Below are 20612 nucleotides of genomic sequence, written 5' to 3'. Positions count from 1 at the left end.
GAAGCCCTCAACTCACTCTATCTTTTTAATGAGGGATCTAGGGTAGAAACACTCCCTAAATGGATCAAATCTAAGAGAGAAGGTGAGTAGAGAGAAAGAGAAGTCGGACCTAGGGTTTGGAATCAAAATGAGATGAAAAAGACTGATCAAATCCCGCTGCTGTGTATATAAACTGGACAAGCTCGCTCGAGCGAAGACTTGGTCGCTCGAGCGACCAGACACAGAGAAAATACGCTCGAGCCAAGGAAGCCTTGCTCGAGCCAACAACTCAAATGCTCGCTCGAGCGAAAGAACGCTCGGTCGAGCGAAGAACTCAAACCCTCAGGTCTGAACCCAGACACACGCTCGAGCGAAGGAACTATAGCTCGAGCGAAGGATGAACTAACTCGCTCGAGCGAAGAAAATCTCGCTCGAGCCAAGAATGCACAGCTACAGGTCCAAATCAAACACTGCCTCTCGCTCGAGCGAACAACTCCTCGCTCGAGCGAAGAACCAAAAACCTGGACAGCAACTCTTGGTTTCTAAACCCAACCAACCTGAAACAAACCTGCCCAACACATCCTATAATTCCAAAAGAGAAAATAAGGAATAACAACAACCATTATACAATGACAGAATCTACGGAACAGTCCGGATACAATAATTAAATGGGAAAAGACCGGGGTCGCTATAACCTCCCCACCTTCAAAGAATTTCGTCCCCGAAATTAGGCACAAATTTGAAAACAGGTTTTTTTTTTTTACCCAAAGATAGTATATAACAATAATAAACAACTTGACCCAATACTGGTCACTTCATCTTTTATCAAGAGGTATCCCACAATATATATAAAACAACATATATTTCAACCTGCACCACTATTATGCATTATTCCCTTCAATGGTAACAATTTCCATATCATATTCAATTGCATGATATATATAACACATCCAACAATGTAACCAACATATACAATGTTACACTAATCTTCTATAATGAAACAAGTTTCAAGATACAACCAATTACCAAAACATACTCAATGTTTTACAACTTAAGACATATGTAAAGCTCTTAAGTTCAACAATATAACAGAATCTAGTTGCAAGATTACAAATCAACAAACATGCCCGGATATTTCTCGCGGACTTCCAATTCATGTTCCCAAGTGGCTTCCTCCACTCCATGGTGTTTCCACAAAACTTTGACCAAAGGGATGGTCTTGCCTCGCAAGACTTGATCCCGCCTATCCAATACCCGAACCGGTCTCTCCTCATACGAAATATCCACATCAACCACTAAATCGGTCCAATCCGACACATGTGATGGATCCGGCTCATACTTCCGAAGCATACTCACATGAAACACGTCATGTACTCCAGACAACTGCGGCGGCAAAGCTAAACGATAAGCAGCCTCGCCAATCCTCTCAAGGATCTCAAACGGACCAATGAATCGAGGGGACAACTTCCCACTCTTCCCAAACCTCATCAAACCCCGTCTAGGTGATATCTTCAGAAAGACATGATCACCCACCTCAAACACCAAAGGTCTCCTCCTACGGTCGGCATACGATTTCTGACGACTCTGTGCTGTAACAAGCCTCTTACGGATAAGCTCAACTTTCTCCGTAGTTTCCCTCACCAACTCTGGACCCAACAGAGGTGCATCACCCACCTCGGCCCAACACACAGGAGATCTACACGGTCGGCCATACAAGGCCTCAAATGGTGCCATACCGATACTAGACTGGAAACTGTTGTTGTAGGCAAACTCCACTAACGGCAAGTGCCTCTCCCACGACCCACTAAAGTCTAGAACACAACCCCGAAGCATATCCTCAAGTATCTGAATAGTATGCTCGGACTGTCCGTCAGTCTGAGGATGATAAGCCGTGCTAAAGGTCAACTTAGTGCCTAAGGCACTCTGCAAACTCTGCCACAACCTAGCAGTAAAACGAGGATCTCTATCTGAGACGATCGTCACTGGGACCCCGTGCAATCTCACTATGTCCCGAATATACAAGTCGGCAAGATGATCTACCGAATCTCTCATGCGCATAGAAATAAAGTGCGCCGACTTAGTCAACCGGTCTACAACCACCCAAATAACATCACTACCCCGCTGAGTCCTCGGAAGACCTACAACGAAGTCCATAGTGACATGCTCCCACTTCCACTCGGCAATAGGCAAGGGTTGCAACAAACCCGCTGGCCTCTGATGTTCGGCCTTCACTTGCTGACAAGTAAGACACTTAGATACGAAAGCTGCCACATCTCTCTTCATACCCCGCCACCAGAACTGACGACCCAAATCCCGATACATCTTAGTGCCTCCCGGGTGCACCGCAAGGCGTGAATGATGAAACTCTCGGAGTACCTCCTCTCGGCAAGACTCCGGCACAAACGGACGGTCTCGGTATCTCACACTCAGGTCGGAATACACCGTCAAACCTTTCTCAATCTTTCCACTGGAAATCTTCTCACGGAGAGATTCTACCTCAAGGTCACCTTTCTGAGCCTCTAACACTCGAGTCACAAGTGTAGGCTGTGCAACAACAGCAAACAAGGCCGCAGCCTCAACGGATTCGCCCATAAGTAAATCAAACTCTCCAAGTGCACCTAACATCTCCCACTCTCGGATGGCTATGCTAGCTATGTCACCAACAGGTTTCCTGCTAAGGGCATCGGCCACCACATTGGCCTTTCCCGGATGATAATGCAACTCAAAGTCATAATCCTCTATGAACTCCATCCACCTCCTCTGCCTCAAGTTTAAGTCTTTCTGTGTAAATAAATACTTCAAACTCTTATGATCCGAGAACACCTCGAATTTCTCACCATAAAGATAATGCCTCCAAATCTTCAAGGCAAATATAACAGCTGCTAACTCTAGATCATGTGTAGGGTAATTCTGCTCGTGAGTTTTCAACTGACGAGAGCCATAGGCAACTACTTTCCCTTCTTGCATTAACACACAACCCAGACCCTCTCGTGATGCGTCACAATAGACTGCATAACCCAACCCTCTCTCTGGAATAATCAATACTGGAGCGGTAGTCAGTCTAACTTTCAACTCCTGAAACGACTTTTCACAAGTCTCACTCCATACAAATTTGACTCCCTTCCGAGTCAGTTTAGTCAACGGTGATGCTAACCTGGAGAAATCTTTCACAAACCGACGGTAATACCCAGCTAACCCCAGAAAACTGCGGATCTCAAATACACTCTTAGGCTGTGCCCAATCCTGCACTGCCTCTACCTTGAATGTATCAACAGACACTCCTTCACCGGATACCACATGGCCTAAGAATTTGACTTCTTTCAGCCAGAACTCACACTTCCCAAACTTGGCATACAGCCTATGGGCTCTAAGTAACTCAAGCACCACCCTCAAATGTGCCTCGTGCTCCTCCTCAGAAGGCGAATAGATAAGGATGTCGTCCACAAAAACGACTACAAACTGATCCAAGAATTCCCGGAAGATCCGGTTCATCAAATCCATAAAAACTGCCGGTGCATTGGTGAGCCCGAATGGCATCACCAAAAACTCATAATGGCCATACCGCGTACGGAATGCCGTCTTCGGAATATCCTCTTCCCTGACCCTCAACTGGTGGTAACCCGATCTCAAGTCTATCTTAGAGAAACACCGGGAACCCTTCAACTGGTCAAACAAATCATCGATATGAGGCATAGGGTACTTATTCTTAACCGTAGCTCGATTCAATTTCCGATAATCTATACAAAGTCTCAAAGCACCACCTTTCTTTTTAACAAAGAGGGCCGGTGCTCCCCACGGTGAAACACTAGGACGTATAAAGCCCTTATCTAGCAACTCCTGGAGCTGAGTCTTCAACTCAACTAGCTCGGCTGGGGCAAAACGATAGGGTGACATAGAAATCGGCGCCGTGTCGGATACTAGGTCAATAGAGAACTCAATCTCCCGATGCGGTGGCAAACCAACAAGATCCTCGGGAAAGACATCCGAGTACTCACAAACCACCCTAGGCAACACAATCTGAGTCTCATTATCCTCACTAATCAAAAGGTTAGCTAGTAGCCCACTAAGCTCACTCCTTCCTCGCCGAACATACCCCGGTGGCAACACATCACCAACCCGGTCCCCCAGAAAATGAAAATACTCTCCGCTCACGGTACAACAAGTGACCCTCTGGCGGTAGCAATCAATCACTGCCCGGTATGATGATAACCAGTCCATACCCAAAATAACATCGAAACCCCTCATAGGCATAACTACAAAGGAAAATGGGATTCTATGATAATCAACCTCTATATCACAACCCCTAACGCCTTGTTTCAAAATCAATTCACCCCCAAGAGGTGATACTACACATATAGGAGATGCTAACTGTGCTAATTCCAACTCCAAAACAGATGCAAATGCAGCAGACACAAAGGAATGAGATGCACCCGTATCAATCAAAACGTTAGCAACCGAGTTGCAAAACAAGAAGGTACCTCTCACAACTGATGGTGCTGGCACAAGATCCTGTGCGGTAACAGCATACACTCGCCCAGACGACCTCTGATCAACCTGCTCAACCCTAGGAGCATAAGATTGCTGTACTGACTGAGACGATGAAGCCCCCTGATTGGCCTTTGAGGCCTGACCCGACTAAGCTGGCTGCTGACCCTGAATCGGCCTCAAACCAGATGCACCAGATGTGCCACCCAACTGCGGGCAATACCTCTTCATATGCCCTGGCTGACCACACTGATAACACGAGAGTGGCTGGCCTCTACCCTGACTCTGGCTCTGAGATCGAGCCGAAGAAGATGCTGCTCTCTGAATTCCTCCCCTCTGAGGACAAACTGGAGACTTGTGGCCCAGCTGGCCACACTTAAAGCAGGTAATGTCTCCCTGACTGCCTTTCCCCGAACTAGCACTCGGTACAGGAAAAGTCGATCTAGAATAGCTACCCTGAGACTGCTGGGGATTAAAACCCTTCTGTCTCCTACCATCACTCTGACCATCCTGACTCCTCTTGGAGCCCTTCTGTCCTTCCTCCTCCTCCTGCATCATGATCTCCATATGGGCTGCTGCATCAACCATACGCCCATAATCTCGAATCATAGTACCCCCAACTCTCAGCTTGAGGCCACGCCTCAACTTCTTCTCAAACTCAATACAACGGCGTTCCTCAGACGCCACCAACTCAGGTGCAAACCTGGACAAACTAGTAAATGCAGCCTCAAATTCGGCCACTGAAGAACTCGCCTGCTTAAGCTGACAAAACTGGTCTCGCAGCTTCTCTCTGACTGCTGGAGATAAGAACTTCTCCTGGAAAGCATTCACAAAAGCCTCCCATGTAGCTCCTATACGACCCTTAGTGAACTTCCACCACTGACCCGCATCTCCCTTCAACTGAAAAGATGCCAAGGTCACTTTCAACCCCTCGTCTTCGATGCCAAGCATCTCAAACGTCTTCGTTGTCTGTTCGAGCCACTCATCTGCCTTAAGCGGCTCTTTAGGATCACCCACAAATTCATCCGGATTAGACCGGAAAAACTCCCTCTTCAGAAAGGAAGGTCCTGCATCTGCAGCAACAACCTGAGCTTGATTCTCAGCTCTGAGAATGCCTACTGACTCCCTGAATGCCCCTGCTATCTCTCGGGCTAGAGTGCCCATAGCCTGCTGGCCTACTGGCTCGGCCACATTGGCCTGGCCAACTCCCTCCTGAACTGCCGGAATCTCCTCTGGCACAGGCACCTCCTGCCTACCCGGCCTACCACGCCTACCGCGTCCTCGTCCTCGTCCTGACATCCTAATAAAGGAAACAAAGACATTAGCACATTAATAAATGTGCCGAAACTAAACACTCGCGTCCTAATGCATTGGACAACAATAATTCATTCCACGTAAGCACATAATCACATAAGCACCTACGAATTTCATTCCCGGATAATGATAGTCCCAATGCGTTACTATAGTTCCGGTTGGAAGTAGCAGTGATCAAGTGCCTTTCCAACAAGACTACAAGAAACTCAAGGGTCCAATCAACATCCTAGAAACTACATTCCATACCCACATAATCACATAAACATGTTATCACATAAGCATATAACATTACACTAAGTCTCTATCAAACGAGACGAACCCAATGTGATACTAATCACTTCCCACGTACCCAAAGTATTCAAACCCGGTACGCTCTGATACCAAGTTGTAACGCCCTCAAATTAAACCCATAATGTACATAACATTAACATGCATTATTAAAAGAAAACGAATCTTTTGAATTATTCATCAGAGTACTTTTATTAAAAGTCATTACATGGAACATCAAAATAAATGCCCTAAGGGCTTACGTCTTTCCAAGCTAACACTTGGACACAAAAGAATGAGTATTAACCCATTTACAAGTTAAGCCCTTGGCTTGAATGTTTACATGTAATCTTATTTAAAATAAATAACTAAAGACAAGTCTTCAAAATCCGCATCCTTCCAAACTAAGTCCTGGGAGGTTGCTTATCACCTGAACCTGAAAATGATGTTCCCATAAAGGGTGAGCCACAGCCCAGTAGAAATATACTAAACCACATATAAGCAATGAATAAAGCAATAGTATTTGACAGATGGTTAACCGAGATAATCAACCACTTCATTTTACAGTCTCATGACACTATTGTCTAAGATACAATTTACTCTCCAATTTTATCAACATGGCTCAGAACCTGGCCAATCTACAACAGTGAATTACATATACCATATTTACATCCTTCCAATATCAACAAACAAATGAGACTCAAGCTCAATTCACAACACTTCATACTTCCAGATTGATACACATTTTAGCGCTGTATCAATAAAAACACTTCAATATAATAAGCACACATAAAAGTGATACTAATGGAGTCCATCCCCTATCTCCTCCCAAACAAAATCCGGTTTAGAGGTCCATCCCCTATCTTCCCCTAAACCGTGGAGTACATCCCCTATCTCCTCCCACACAAAACAATGTATGCAAATGCAATGCTCAATCAATACACGTATTTTCTGTATCAATGCAATAGTCAAAGTTAATGACTTAACCAATGTGATTAGTTTCAGTTATTCCTAATCCACATGCAATGTCTACAACAATCACGACTATCCTCCACCGATAGCCCAAAACAGTTATTTCTAAACAGGAAATAAATGTATCAACTAACATAATTCCAACATTTTCATAGGTGAGTGATTAAACTAACCAACTACACCATTTACTCAATAATTTCTCCTATACAATGAATTTAGCCATATTCCCCAATTCCCTTAAATTAATTATACAAATTAATTTTAATATTACAACCAGAGTTTTCCCAAAAATTACCAAAGTAACCCAACACATCAAAATACCAAAACTTAGAGCAAAACCTATAAAATGGAGTAGGAAATCCCTACCTTGAAGAAAACAACCCAAAAGGAGAAGACAGAGATGATACCCCAAATGCCAAAGTGCTCCAAATCGCCAACTATTCAGATTAAATGGAAGCCCTCAACTCACTCTATCTTTTTAATGAGGGATCTAGGGTAGAAACACTCCCTAAATGGATCAAATCTAAGAGAGAAGGTGAGTAGAGAGAAAGAGAAGTCGGACCTAGGGTTTGGAATCAAAATGAGATGAAAAAGACTGATCAAATCCCGCTGCTGTGTATATAAACTGGACAAGCTCGCTCGAGCGAAGACTTGGTCGCTCGAGCGACCAGACACAGAGAAAATACGCTCAAGCCAAGGAAGCCTTGCTCGAGCCAACAACTCAAATGCTCGCTCGAGCGAAAGAACGCTCGGTCGAGCGAAGAACTCAAACCCTCAGGTCTGAACCCAGACACACGCTCAAGCGAAGGAACTATAGCTCGAGCGAAGGATGAACTAACTCGCTCGAGCGAAGAAAATCTCGCTCGAGCCAAGAATGCACAGCTACAGGTCCAAATCAAACACTGCCTCTCGCTCGAGCGAACAACTCCTCGCTCGAGCGAAGAACCAAAAACCTGGACAGCAACTCTTGGTTTCTAAACCCAACCAACCTGAAACAAACCTGCCCAACACATCCTATAATTCCAAAAGAGAAAATAAGGAATAACAACAACCATTATACAATGACAGAATCTACGGAACAGTCCGGATACAATAATTAAATGGGAAAAGACCGGGGTCGCTATAAAACCAACAGACCAACAAAGCCGACCGCTCGAGCGACCACTCCTGCACTCAAGCAGAAATTCACAACTCTCAGAATCTTGAACATACTGAAAAAGTATTAGGAGCCTCACAAGACTGCTCGAGCGTCAACTCTTGTGCTCAAGCAGAAGGAAAAATCCTGGAGTGTTACATATGCGATTTCACATTCTCTATATTCAAATACATATGTGAAACACCATTCAAAGGCTACAAATATGCTGTAAGTTTTATGGAAGAACAAAACATATTATATGTATTAACTCTGATATCTTTACAATGATGATAACACCGATATATAGAAGACAAAAACCCTAAAACCTACATACTATATGGAAAACTTCCAAAAACAAACATTCCTTTCACATTGTGTTCGTTAGCTAAACAAACTCAAAGGTTTTTGACCATAACAATTAAAATATCACCAGGAATTGTCTTCTATTATGCCTCTACCACTGTTGTGCTGACCAAGTTTGCTGAACATTGTTCAACCTCGCTTCTTGTTGACTCTACTTCGAGCAGATTCCTTTCAGTGAAAAACCCAGGTTGTTAATTTGGAGTGAGTCAGTGCACCCTCTCCACCAAACATCAAAACCACACTTGCCATGCTAGGCCTATCCTCTGGCCATTGTTGCACACACAATAAACCAACATGAATCGAATGCAACACTTCAGGTAGATTACATGAGTTTTGTATTGGTTCATCAATCAATTCTCTCTTTCTGTCTTCCTTGTATAATCTCCATGCTTGAATAGTTAGAAACACTTTTAAGAGATTGTTTTAATTTTTATACAGAATAACGTTGCTGAATTGAGCCTTTGTATTAAACACCCTTTGAAATGGCTCTAAATTAGTTTTAGAGATATCATTGCTACATCATTCCGTAACTTTCTTTTGTAAGATTATATTATTAAACTCTATGCTTACATGCCTAAGAAGGTTGAGGTGGTGGTCTTGGTGATAGAATCCCCTGTTTCTCTTCCAACTCGCTATTTTTAATACCAAAATGCCAAAACTAAATATATCGAATTTTACTGAGAAGAGTCCTTCAATTGCATATTCAAGCGACATGTAGCCATTATGGGGGGGAAAAAACAAATAAACCAATTTATATAGTTCAAGGAGGAAAATTTTGAATTGGTTTGAAGATTCTTACTATGTTCCAACCACTCTTCTCATATTTGCTTGCGTCTCGTTTGCTCCAAAAATTCAGGCTAAGCCAAAGTCTGATATTTTTGGGTTCATCTCATGATCTAGTAGAATATTGCTTCCTTTTAGATCTCTATGGATAATTCTCAGTCTGGAATCTTAATAAAGATAAAGAAGCCCCTGAGCAATTCCATTGATGATGTGGAAGCGCTTATGTGGCACCCCAAACCCGAGTAGGACCGGCCGTGGCCCACAGGGTCTTAGCCTAAGGCACATGTAAGCCTAAACACAAATCCATAATCACTTTGAACAACTATACAATAGTCCTGTAATTTATAACCAAACTCAATCCAGTGACGTGCCACAAGTATAAACGGCAAAACCAACCGTAATCAATAGCATCTAAACTTATGGCATATAAACAGCCCGCATGTCAAAATAATCCTAAATGAACCTCAATAAAAATAAAAAGAAATATGCACAAACTTGACATAACAATCTAAAGAAAAATAAATGAATGTCTTAGAGGTCCATGCAATTGAGTCCCCGCTACGCCATGAGTCCACTCTAAGTCCTTCTAACACCTGGAAACAACTAAGTTAGCTGATAGCTCAGTGAGTAGCAACATGGATAGTAAATATAGTTTTGAAAACAAGGTTCAATTCCAAAATAAGATATATATCACAGAAACTAAATTGGCATACAGTTTTGATAAAGATAATTTGTTTCAAAAAGAAGGTTCCACAGTTTAACAGTTAAAATACTCATGTCTCTCAAGAACATGATAAATGACATTTTCCACTTAATACATATTACAACATGATCACCAATAATTTTCTAGGTACCAACAATAACAAGTAACATGCCACACAGTTCTCAAGGCAATAAGCCTGTTGGATCCAATATCGAACCAAAAGTCATCCTCGAGGTGGCAACCCGGGCCTTTTCTCTATGACAATCCGATTGAAGGTCACCTAGCCTAGCCTAGGTCTTTTCCTTACAATCGTTGAGCACTAGAGTCATCACGGCCCAACCCGAATCTGTTCCCTAGTGGCTAGAGTCACCACACACAGTGGAATAATTTCCCTGGACTAAAATATACAAATGGTACCAATAATCAATACACAATAGTTTCGCAAAACATGGTAGTTCACTATTATAAACATGAGACCATAACAAATAGTTTACAGTATGCTAAGTTTACACATGTCTTAGAAATAATTTAATTCCATTGATAATATAATAATTTATCAAAACAGTTTAGTTCTGAAACAACAATTTAGTTTTCCAATAGTTCAAGGTAGGGCAACATTTATAAAAATATGTAGCATGAAACTACTTACCTGAAAATGAAATAATATAATCCTCGAATATTTATGAAAGTCCAACTAGTGCCCTGAACCAAGTATGAAAACTACACGTCACTACTAATTTAAAAATACTAAAGAGAATAATAAACTAAGTACCCCACACTTAAGCGCACTAACACAGCTCAACCCCACTAACCGTTACACTTAAATAATACGTAAGTTCATGTTCTTCAAGGTCTCAAATTACCCAAGACATGGGTTCCAGTCGAAACTTAATTAAATGTGACTTTGAGATAAAACAGAATTTTTGATAGGTTTTCCCGAACTGTTCACTAACTCTGAAAATTAAAAACCCACTCTACACCGTTCGAAAAATTCCAAAACCCTCCAAATAACAACTAATATATCCTAGGTTTCAAACCCAATTGGTTTCACTTGATTTGCTTAACAAAATAATTATTTGCAATTAATTATGCCCAAACAGGTTGTTTTCTGCAGCACTTTAAAGAAATTAATGGTTCTCTTAGTATACACGAGCAATCAACGCAAGGACAAAAATTTAAGAAACTAGACTTGTAACCGGTTCTAATGACACTGATTTGATAATTTTCGAATCCATATCCAAAGAGAACGACACTTCCGAAGTTACTGTTTTAAACCAGTTTTCTGGACAGATTTTAAGGCATCAGTTTATATGGATTTTGACTCCCAAAAATTATAAGAAAATTCTGGTATACAATTCAATCTGTAATTAATCTACTGTAAAAATTACAGTTCAAAATTTATTCGTTTGATATGGTTTCTTGATTTTTAAAGTTTGTGACTCTGCAGAATTTTTAAACTAAGAATAACACCCATTCTTTATACATGAATTTAACTCCTCAGATTTCCTAATAGTATATATATAGACACAAAATACATGCACCTACAACCTCTCCATCAATGAATTAAATCATAAAATAGAATAAGGATAAAAAAAAAAAAGAAAAAAAAAGAAAGAAAGAAAGAAAGAAAGAAGAAAGTTAGAAACCTACCACACACCCAAAAGTTCTTCTTTGATTGCAACTTCTTTTTTTCTTCTCTCTCTCTCCTGTGGCTGCTATATGTTGAATGTGTTGTGGAAAACAATTATAATAAGGGTTAGGGCTTTTGTTTTTATATATTATTAACAACCCCTCTTATTTATTATCTATAATTATTATTATTAGCTTTTAAAATTGTGGACATCCATAACAAATTTATTTATAGTTTAAAATTAATTAAAATTTCGTCTAATAGTATTTAATTTGGACTTCAAGATTCACAAGCAAAACATGTTAGGTTTGTAAAATAATTATTACGCAATTATTTATTTGATTTGTATATTCAGGTTCTCACAGCTTAGGCCAATCCAGTAGCATCTTCTGTGATCGATCTGTTCAATTTTTCACTCAAGTTAAACCAAGCTTCTGGCTGGTAGTTAACTTCTCGAGTATGTATAAGAAAGCCATACCGAAAATAAAGGAGTCCAAGTTATTGTTGGGCATGAATTCATATATTAAAATCCTTTTGTCTCCTTGAATGCAATATCCTAGAAGCTTTACAAGATTTCGATGCTGAAGCTTGGCAATGCAAATAACTTCATTCTTGAACTCATCGACTCCTTGTTTGGAATCCTTCAAAAGCAACTTCACAGCTATTTCATGTCCCCCTTCCAACATACCCTAAAAAATTATACACCATTTTTGTTTGTTAAAACAAGGTCGGATATTGAAAACTCTTGTTGGTGTATCTATAATATTGCTACCTTGTAAACAGGTCCAAATCCGCCCTCTCCAAGCTTATTGTTGATTGCAAAGTAATATGTAGCTTTAGTGATTGTCACCAAGTGGAATAATGGTAATTCTATATCTTCATTCTGGGATTCTTTGTAGTAACCTTGTTCCGGATGATCTATTGTTCTTCCTGCAAAAAGGGGGTGTCGAGAACATTTAAATGACGCAATTTGTTCAAAATAAGTATATGTACACGCAAGAACACCTACAAAGGTGAGATATTGAAGAATTAATGACTAATTTTTATTACCTTCTCTCTATGTCCAACCCTTCTTCTTCGAAATGTACAATGAAATGCCAAGGCCAATAATAAGTGTTGCTGTTAAGACTACTGAGATGACTATGATCGTCTTTGCCTCGTTCCAATTGTGGCCAGCCTGACCTAATACTGAAACAATATAGTTAAAATCATTTAATTTGGGGAAACTAAGAAATTCTAGGTCGGTTATAAGGGATTTATGGTGATTTCATCCCAATTTATCAACTCAAATGAAATGTGTGATCAATAAAGATGATGCAAACTTATTGTAACTCTCCTTTTCTTTCTTTTTTTTCTCCTAATTTGAAACCGAATTCAGACATGAAAATTTATATATCAAAAATCTTTGTGGAAATTAATATGCATATATTAGCATCAGCTGTGATTGTTTGCGTTATGTGTAGTGTTCGATGAGTACAGAAAACTAAGAAAGGCACAGGTTACATAGCTTGATATACGATCGAGAATGAGGAAGATAATGAATTTGATCATGCAAATCTAGATTCAATGAGACCTAACATGTTTGGAGGACTAAATTTGAAGAGGGCTAAAAATTTTATAGCATCAATGCTCTTAATGGGTAAGAAATTCTTACCAAATTCAGAGGCAGCCATTCTGATAGAGATCTTGGCCATTTTCAATGACTCTGATATCAACAAGTTCATCAAACCAAAGCAAACGCCCACTTCCCTCTCCACTTACATCCGAATTCGCATAAGCCATACACGAGGAATTCTTCAAACACATGGTCTCACATTCCTTAAGGGTCATGCTCACATTGAACCGTGAATTTTCTGTATCCGGCACTTTAACACCGGAGTACTTCCAAAACTAATCTCCATTAACACCACTGCAATTCAAGAGTGTTCTTCGAACACACCCATTTTACCAATCCGTACCCCAATCTTTAGGAAATTTCGGTTCAAATCGTTGCAAACAACTGCATTCTGGGGAGTTATTAACAGTACAGAGACCATAAGGACCGCAAAATGCAAAAGTATTGCAATTTGTCATCTCTGTAGTCAAGTGTTCAACCCAACTAGTGGATGATCCTTCTATCCACTTCATGCACCTTAGAACACCATCCTGATTCATCACCATTCTTGTGACAACTGAGCTATTGAGAAGATCATAATTGAAATAAGTCTCATTCTGATTCAACACAAAAGCGAAATTGTAAATGGGGTTTGAAGATATAGTAGGCATTCCACTGAATCGGACACCATTCCACAGCCCTGATCGAAACACCTTCACAGTGTCCTTCCTGAGAAAATACTGTGGAAATCCATGAGAATCCAGACTGTAAGTATAATCTCCTTGAGCTAGATCATCACTGCTATGCCACGACCACAGGATCATATCAAGCCCAGTTTTGTAGTGAATTCCAAACTTCATACCGGGTAAAAATGTGTCAGTCGGATAGTCAAAACTCTGCCATAAATAATTCTCCGGGTTATCATCATCAGCATTTCTCAGAACAAAATTCCTTGAATCCAGGGGCTCTGAAACTGGGTTTTTCCCGAGTTTTGTCAAATTGGAAGACCAAATAATACTTTCTGTACTATTGAGGAGGACGAGAATGGCTTGTTGGGTAACCATTAAGACGCCCGAGGAATCGGTGACAGGAGTTTCTCTGTTGGCAACCCATACAAAAGTCCTGGAATCATTAGATATCTTGTTGTACTATATGCCAACGTATCGGTTTTTGGAACTTCCAGGGATGAAAAACCCGTGCGCGAAGCTTCCTCCAATGGAGACTATTGTGTCGCCATCTTTAACTGATTGAGTTGTGGATATTGTGTTCACTGCAGTGGTGGAGCCTACTAAGATGGAACAGAGAAAAGATGAGAGTAGTAGATTGGTAATGGAATCCATTGAGGACTTGTTTAGTTTCTGCACAATTATGATCCTGTATAGAATCAATCAAGCAATCCATTTTTCTATCAGTTAAGTCAATAAGAGAAAAATTCATAGGCTTTATTATTTGTTTATACCAAGTCTTCCTCATATTTTTCTCCATTAGACTTTCCAATTTGGTAACTTGGCCTACTTGGCGGGTGAACTATTTTTATCATGAGAAAATGACACTCTCCAATTGTTTTGAACTAATGTTTATATTTCGATATATACATATATTTATAAAAATTTTAAAAATGAAAAATAAAAACTTGTTTGATTTCTATTATTATTTTTAAATTTTATAAATATAGAGAAGTTGGTTTACACTTGCTTAATTTTTTTTGTTTATTAATATTAATATTAATATTATTATTATTATTATTATTATTATCTTCCTCTTTTCTCTAATGCTTTCTAATGACCACCAAACAACCACCAAACAACTACATCACCAATGACCTCATTTGTCAATTACCTCTAGCTAACACCAACAACATTGTCAATCACGTACGTGTTGTTGACACTAACTACCTTTAGCTGAGAAGTTATTGGTTCGTCTAGGAGTAGCGCCACATAACGCTCCACATGCATTGGGATTGGTAAAAGTAGTGGAATTCACAATTTTATGTTGAGTGATTGAGAAATATGAACGAACATGAAGTTTGTGATTGGCTTGGGATATGTCCATATAGTGCCCAAAGACCAACCAATAATTTTTTCCTTTAGCCACCACCTTCGGCGGCCAACCAATCACCATTTTCAACCATTGACAACCATTTTTTGGCACTACTTCACATGACTAGCCACCACCGCTAGCACCTCCCACACCCACTCATTTTCACCTTTTTTTTTTTTGCTTTCAAAATAAAAATTTAAAATATTTATATATCAAATATATTTTTTGTATTTATTTTTATTCAAAACAAACATAAACATATTTAATATTTTTTGTAAATTAAAAATAGTATACTGTAAATGTTATCAAATCACACAACATAAAAATTTAGGGGAAAATTCAATTCAATATATACTTTTTTAAGGGAAAAATAAATAAATTATAAAGTTTATACACATTAATAATTAAAGTTATAAATTTTTCATAAATCTATAATAATTTTTTGATAGTATCGCTGTTAAAGTAATTTCTCCAAAAATTTATGTGTTAATATGTTTAGTCTAATGGCACGGCTAATGACTATTTTGGTAATGTGACTCTTCTGCCCTAACTTAACCTTTCACTCTGCTCTCTCATCATTTTCTCTTCTTGTTTTCTCTGGGCATTCACGTTGAGTTGTTTTTTTTTTTTTTTTTTGACTATATATATATATATATATTTGACTTTTTGATTTTAGATGTTTGAAAAAAAAAATTAATAGTTTTTTGAATTTTTAAAAGTAAAACAGTTTGGGAAGTGACTAAAAAATTTTATTTTTTATAAATAAGAATAAGAATTATTATTATTTTAAATAAATTATAAAGACATCCCTGAGATTTGTTTAAAATTCAAATTGCCCCTTATGCTTTGAAAAATTATGAGTACCCCCACTACAAGAAAATGCAGAAATGGCGACTAAAAAAATTATTTTCGTCGCTGAAAGTGCCATTTTCGGCGACTAAAATGGAATTAGTAGGCGACTAAAACAATTTAGTAGCCAAATGTGTAGTTAATGGCGACTAAAAATCAATTTAGTCGCCGATTACATGGGTTTTACTGACGAAAGATTTTTTAGTAGCCAAAAGTGACGGTTTTTGGCGACTAAAATAATTTAATAGCCAAAAGTATAGGTTTTGGCGACTAAAAAACAGTTTGGTCGCCGATTATACGTGTTTTGGCGACTAAAAATAGTTTGGTCGCTGAAAGTGAAGCTTTTTGGCTACTAAAAAAAATTTAGTAGCTAAAAACAGGCAATTGGCAACTAAAATTCAGTTTAGTAGCCAAAAGGGGATGTTTTTGGCGACTAAAAACAGGTTTAGTCGCCAAAACTGTTTATTTTTAGGCGGAACTTATTTTTTTAGCGACTAAAAAATAATTAGTAGCCCAGAATTACAGAATTGGCGACTAAATAATGGATTTAGTCGCCAAAAGTGGCCTCAATTTTTTTTTAGTAAATAATTTATTTTTTACATAAATTATATTGAATAAAAATAATTATGTTTATATATATAGTTTTATATTAATACGGGTCAATATAAAATATAAATAATATATATTGCATATATATTCATGTGGTGTTGTAGTGGCATAGTGGAGGGAGTGTGTTCCTAAAGGTTTAGAATGTGGGACAGGTTGGTGGTTCGAATCTCAGAAAAAGCAAAAAAGTTGGTTTTTTTTTTTTTCCACGGAAGCACCTTTGGCGACTAAAATTATTAGTCGCCAAAAGTCTTTATTTTGGCGACTAAACGGTTTAGTCGGTGATTCAGTGAGTATTGGCGACTAAAGGATTAGTTGCTAAATGTATGATTTTCAAAAGTGTAAATCACTATTGGCAACTAAAACTTTGGTCTCTAAAGACTTGTTTTTTGCCGACTAAAAAAGTTTTAGTCACCAATACCTCTGGCGACCATGTATTTGCGACAAAAGCGGCGACTAAAAATTTTAGTCAGGGAAACTAAAAAGTCGACTTTTGGCGACTTAAAATGGACTTTTGGCGACTAAAAATTTAGTCAGGGAAACTAAAAAGTCGACTTTTGGCGACTTAAAATGGACTTTTGGCGACTAAAAATTTAGTCGCCAAAGGTGATTTTTCTTGTAGTGCCCATTGTCATAATTTTATATTTAATAAAATTAATTAAAACAATAAAAATTTTAATTATTCTTCTATACAGTAATAAAATTATCTAAATTAATAATTAAAATAAAATTTTGATATCATTAAAAATTATTAATTGATTTGATCATTTATAATAAAATGAATTATTTGTTATGAAATTAAAAACTTTAAAAAGTGAGATATAATTTTCAGAACCACATAATGTAATTCATATTTTAAATAAATTTCAAATGTATTTATAATTTACCATATTTTGGCAGCTTGTTTTGCCTTGGGAAGAGTGATCAGATGGCACGAAACCGTTTATTGGATTTTAATTGTGAGTCGTAGGGGTGTAAACTATTTGATTTAGTTGGTGTTGAGGGCATATTTAGTAACAAATTAATTATTTCAATTTTTATGGTTGAGAAATTGATTATATTTGAGAAATTGATACAGACAATATGTTACCATTCGATTTTATCGATTTGATATAGAAGAGAAATTTGTATAAGATTTTCAAGAGTTTTATAGTATATTATAAAATTAGTCCATCAATATAGAGAGAAAAATATGTAAAAGAGAGAAAATGTAAATCCATCACATTTGTAACTCGAGAAGACTTGTTTAGATACCCTTAATTTCTATAGTTAAACAAATATCAACCTAATGATGGTTTAAAAAAGAAAATGGCAGGATTTCATGACAATCCATAATCAGCCACAACCTTTTCCTATTGATTGCTCAATTAATTGCCATGTTTCTCAAACTTTTTTATGGACAACAGGAAACTTTACACAACTTTGCCCCCAAATAAATATATACTATTTGAAATAATTAAAAGTAAATAAAATATTCATAAAACATGTACCGTTAAAGCAGATAAGATATGCCATCAATTTTTTTCTTTGTTTTTTTCATAAATAATTACAGAGTTTATACAAAAATTAAAAAAAATTAAAATAAACAATCTGAGATGTATTTTGATTCTTAAAAGATAAATAATAAATAAATATTATTAGCAACCCAAACGATTTGTCAGTGGAAAGAAGTGGTCACTCAGTCCTTTGCGGGCTCTGTCTTCCACATATTTTGTTGTATTCCTACTGAAAATAATAATAATATATCAAAACAATATATAAAATACATAAAGATGTGATCAAAGCCCAATCCCATACGATGATTCTTGGGCAACTGTCAAGTTTGTAAGATTTGGCCCCTGTTAATCTTTATGGTTAATTATACTAATCACCTTGCCTGTTTCCACTTTTCAAAAAACACTTTTCAGTAAATTTTACTTTCTTCTTTTTCCTGTATTTTTGTTTTTACTGAATTTTTTTAATATTTTAAGCAATTTTTTTACTTTTTAAACACACCTAACATAAATACATCTCAGAAGTAAAAAAATTGTAAAAAAAATCTTTTAAAAATTCACTAAATACCAAAAATATAAAAAAAAAATACAAGAATTTAGTACATTTTTTTGTATTTTTATATATTTATTAATTTTTTAAAATACTTTTGCACAAATTTTTTACTTTTTAGATACATCTAAGTAAGGTGCATCTAAAAAAGTAAAAAAAAAAATGTTTACAATTTAAAAACTATTCACTAAAAACAAAAAAAATACGAAAACCAAAAAAGTCAATTTTTAAAAAACTTAATCCAGAAAACTCAAACCAAACACACTGAATAGTACCTATAGTTTGAGGCTTGTGTCACTTTGGTCCCTGACTTTTCAATTGTGATACATTTAACCCTGAATTTTGAATTTTATTCCAAATAAGGACAATTGAAAATATCATTAAATTTTTCAAGGGTAAAATCGTCAATTTGATAAAAATATAAACTAATTTGACAAAAATCAGTGTCAAAAAAAAAAATTAATTTTTAAAGATTATTTTTATCCACCAATGATAAAATTATGTAAAATTAATAAAAATTACATGATTAATTTTTTTTAATTAATTTTACATGATCATCATCCAAACCCATAATAAAAATTAATTTGGTAAAATAAATAAATAAATGTCTAAAAGATTTATCAATTTTATATAATTTTATTTTTAGTGGGTAGAAATAATTTTTAAAAATTCAAAAATATTTGTTTGCCATTTATTTTTGTCAAATTAGTTTATATTTTACCAAATTGACAATTTTACCCTTAAAAAATCTAATGATATCTTCAATTGTCCTTATTTGGAACAAGATTCAAAATTCAGGATCAAATGTGTCACAATTGAAAAGTCAGGGACTAAAGTGACATAAGTCCCAAACTATAGGGACTATTTGTGTAACTTGCCCTAGTCTTTACTCTTTAGTTTGGTATCTTACCCAAATAAACACACGAAATATATAATCAAAGCCTCAACTCTTCTGGATATATGATCAAAGCTACAAAATATATGATAAAACCAAATCATCAAACCCAGCTGAGTAATTATCAAAGCCCCAACAAAAATAACACCAAATCCACTTGAGTGATTTCAATGGATGTTGCAACCGAGCTACTGAGCTGCTGAACTGGTTGGAGTGATGTTGCAACAGAGCTGCTGTCGGATTGAACGACGGTCGGAGTGAGCTCTGAAGAAGCCAAAGAGAGAAATGAGAGGCAAAAGGTGAGAGAGAAATGGGTGTAGAGAGGAAGTTTAAAATTTGAAATCAAGGAGAGAGAGAGAGGGGGGCTAATGGGAGGCAGACAGTTGGGTGGGAACCATCATTTCATCTCAACAGTTAGATGTTGATTAGGAATTATCTCAGCCATTGATACAAAATGTATCTCTTAGACATTTTGATACATTTTCAAAAATCTTCTGTCTATTATATAGATTTTACATTGAAAATAAATTAAAATACATATATAAATTGCTCTATAAATAATTTTCTCCCTAATTTTTATCATAAAAGTATATTATATTAATTACTTATCATGTTCAAATAATTATAATATAAAAATATTAGATATAATATTTATTCGGTTAAATTTGGATCGATACAAAAAATGTCAAAATCTAAACAAAGAAAAACAGACCCAAAATTGAAATTTCGATAGGTTTCGATTGGTCAGTTCAGTTCATCTGTTTATTTATTTACATCCTAGTGTTTCTTGCCAGTTTCTCGACAACCAAATAGAAAGGAAAATCTAATTTAAAATCAAGGGTAAATTACATTGACACCACTGAGATTTAGTCCAATTACATTTCACCCTCTGATATTTTGGAAATTACATTCCCACCCCTGTGGTTAATAGTCTCATTTCACAACCCTCTACTT

The 20612-nt window shown here is 37.1% G+C and overlaps 1 pseudogene across 1 annotated transcript; it reads right to left on the bottom strand.

Annotated features, from left to right (window-relative positions):
- Positions 1–12681: 12681 nt before the first annotated feature.
- Positions 12682–14621, bottom strand: LOC114303435 (G-type lectin S-receptor-like serine/threonine-protein kinase At4g27290 pseudogene; annotated as a pseudogene). Its single transcript, XR_014334818.1, has 2 exons — positions 13286–14621; positions 12682–12819 (listed from the first exon to the last, which is right to left on the bottom strand). The product of XR_014334818.1 is annotated as a G-type lectin S-receptor-like serine/threonine-protein kinase At4g27290 pseudogene (transcript).
- Positions 14622–20612: the final 5991 nt, after the last annotated feature.

This window comes from Camellia sinensis, chromosome 7 (genome assembly GCF_055761805.1).
Source record: "Camellia sinensis isolate YWXY chromosome 7, ASM5576180v1, whole genome shotgun sequence".
NCBI classification, from domain to species: Eukaryota; Viridiplantae; Streptophyta; class Magnoliopsida; order Ericales; family Theaceae; genus Camellia; species Camellia sinensis.
This window is presented reverse-complemented; position numbering and strand designations above follow the sequence as displayed.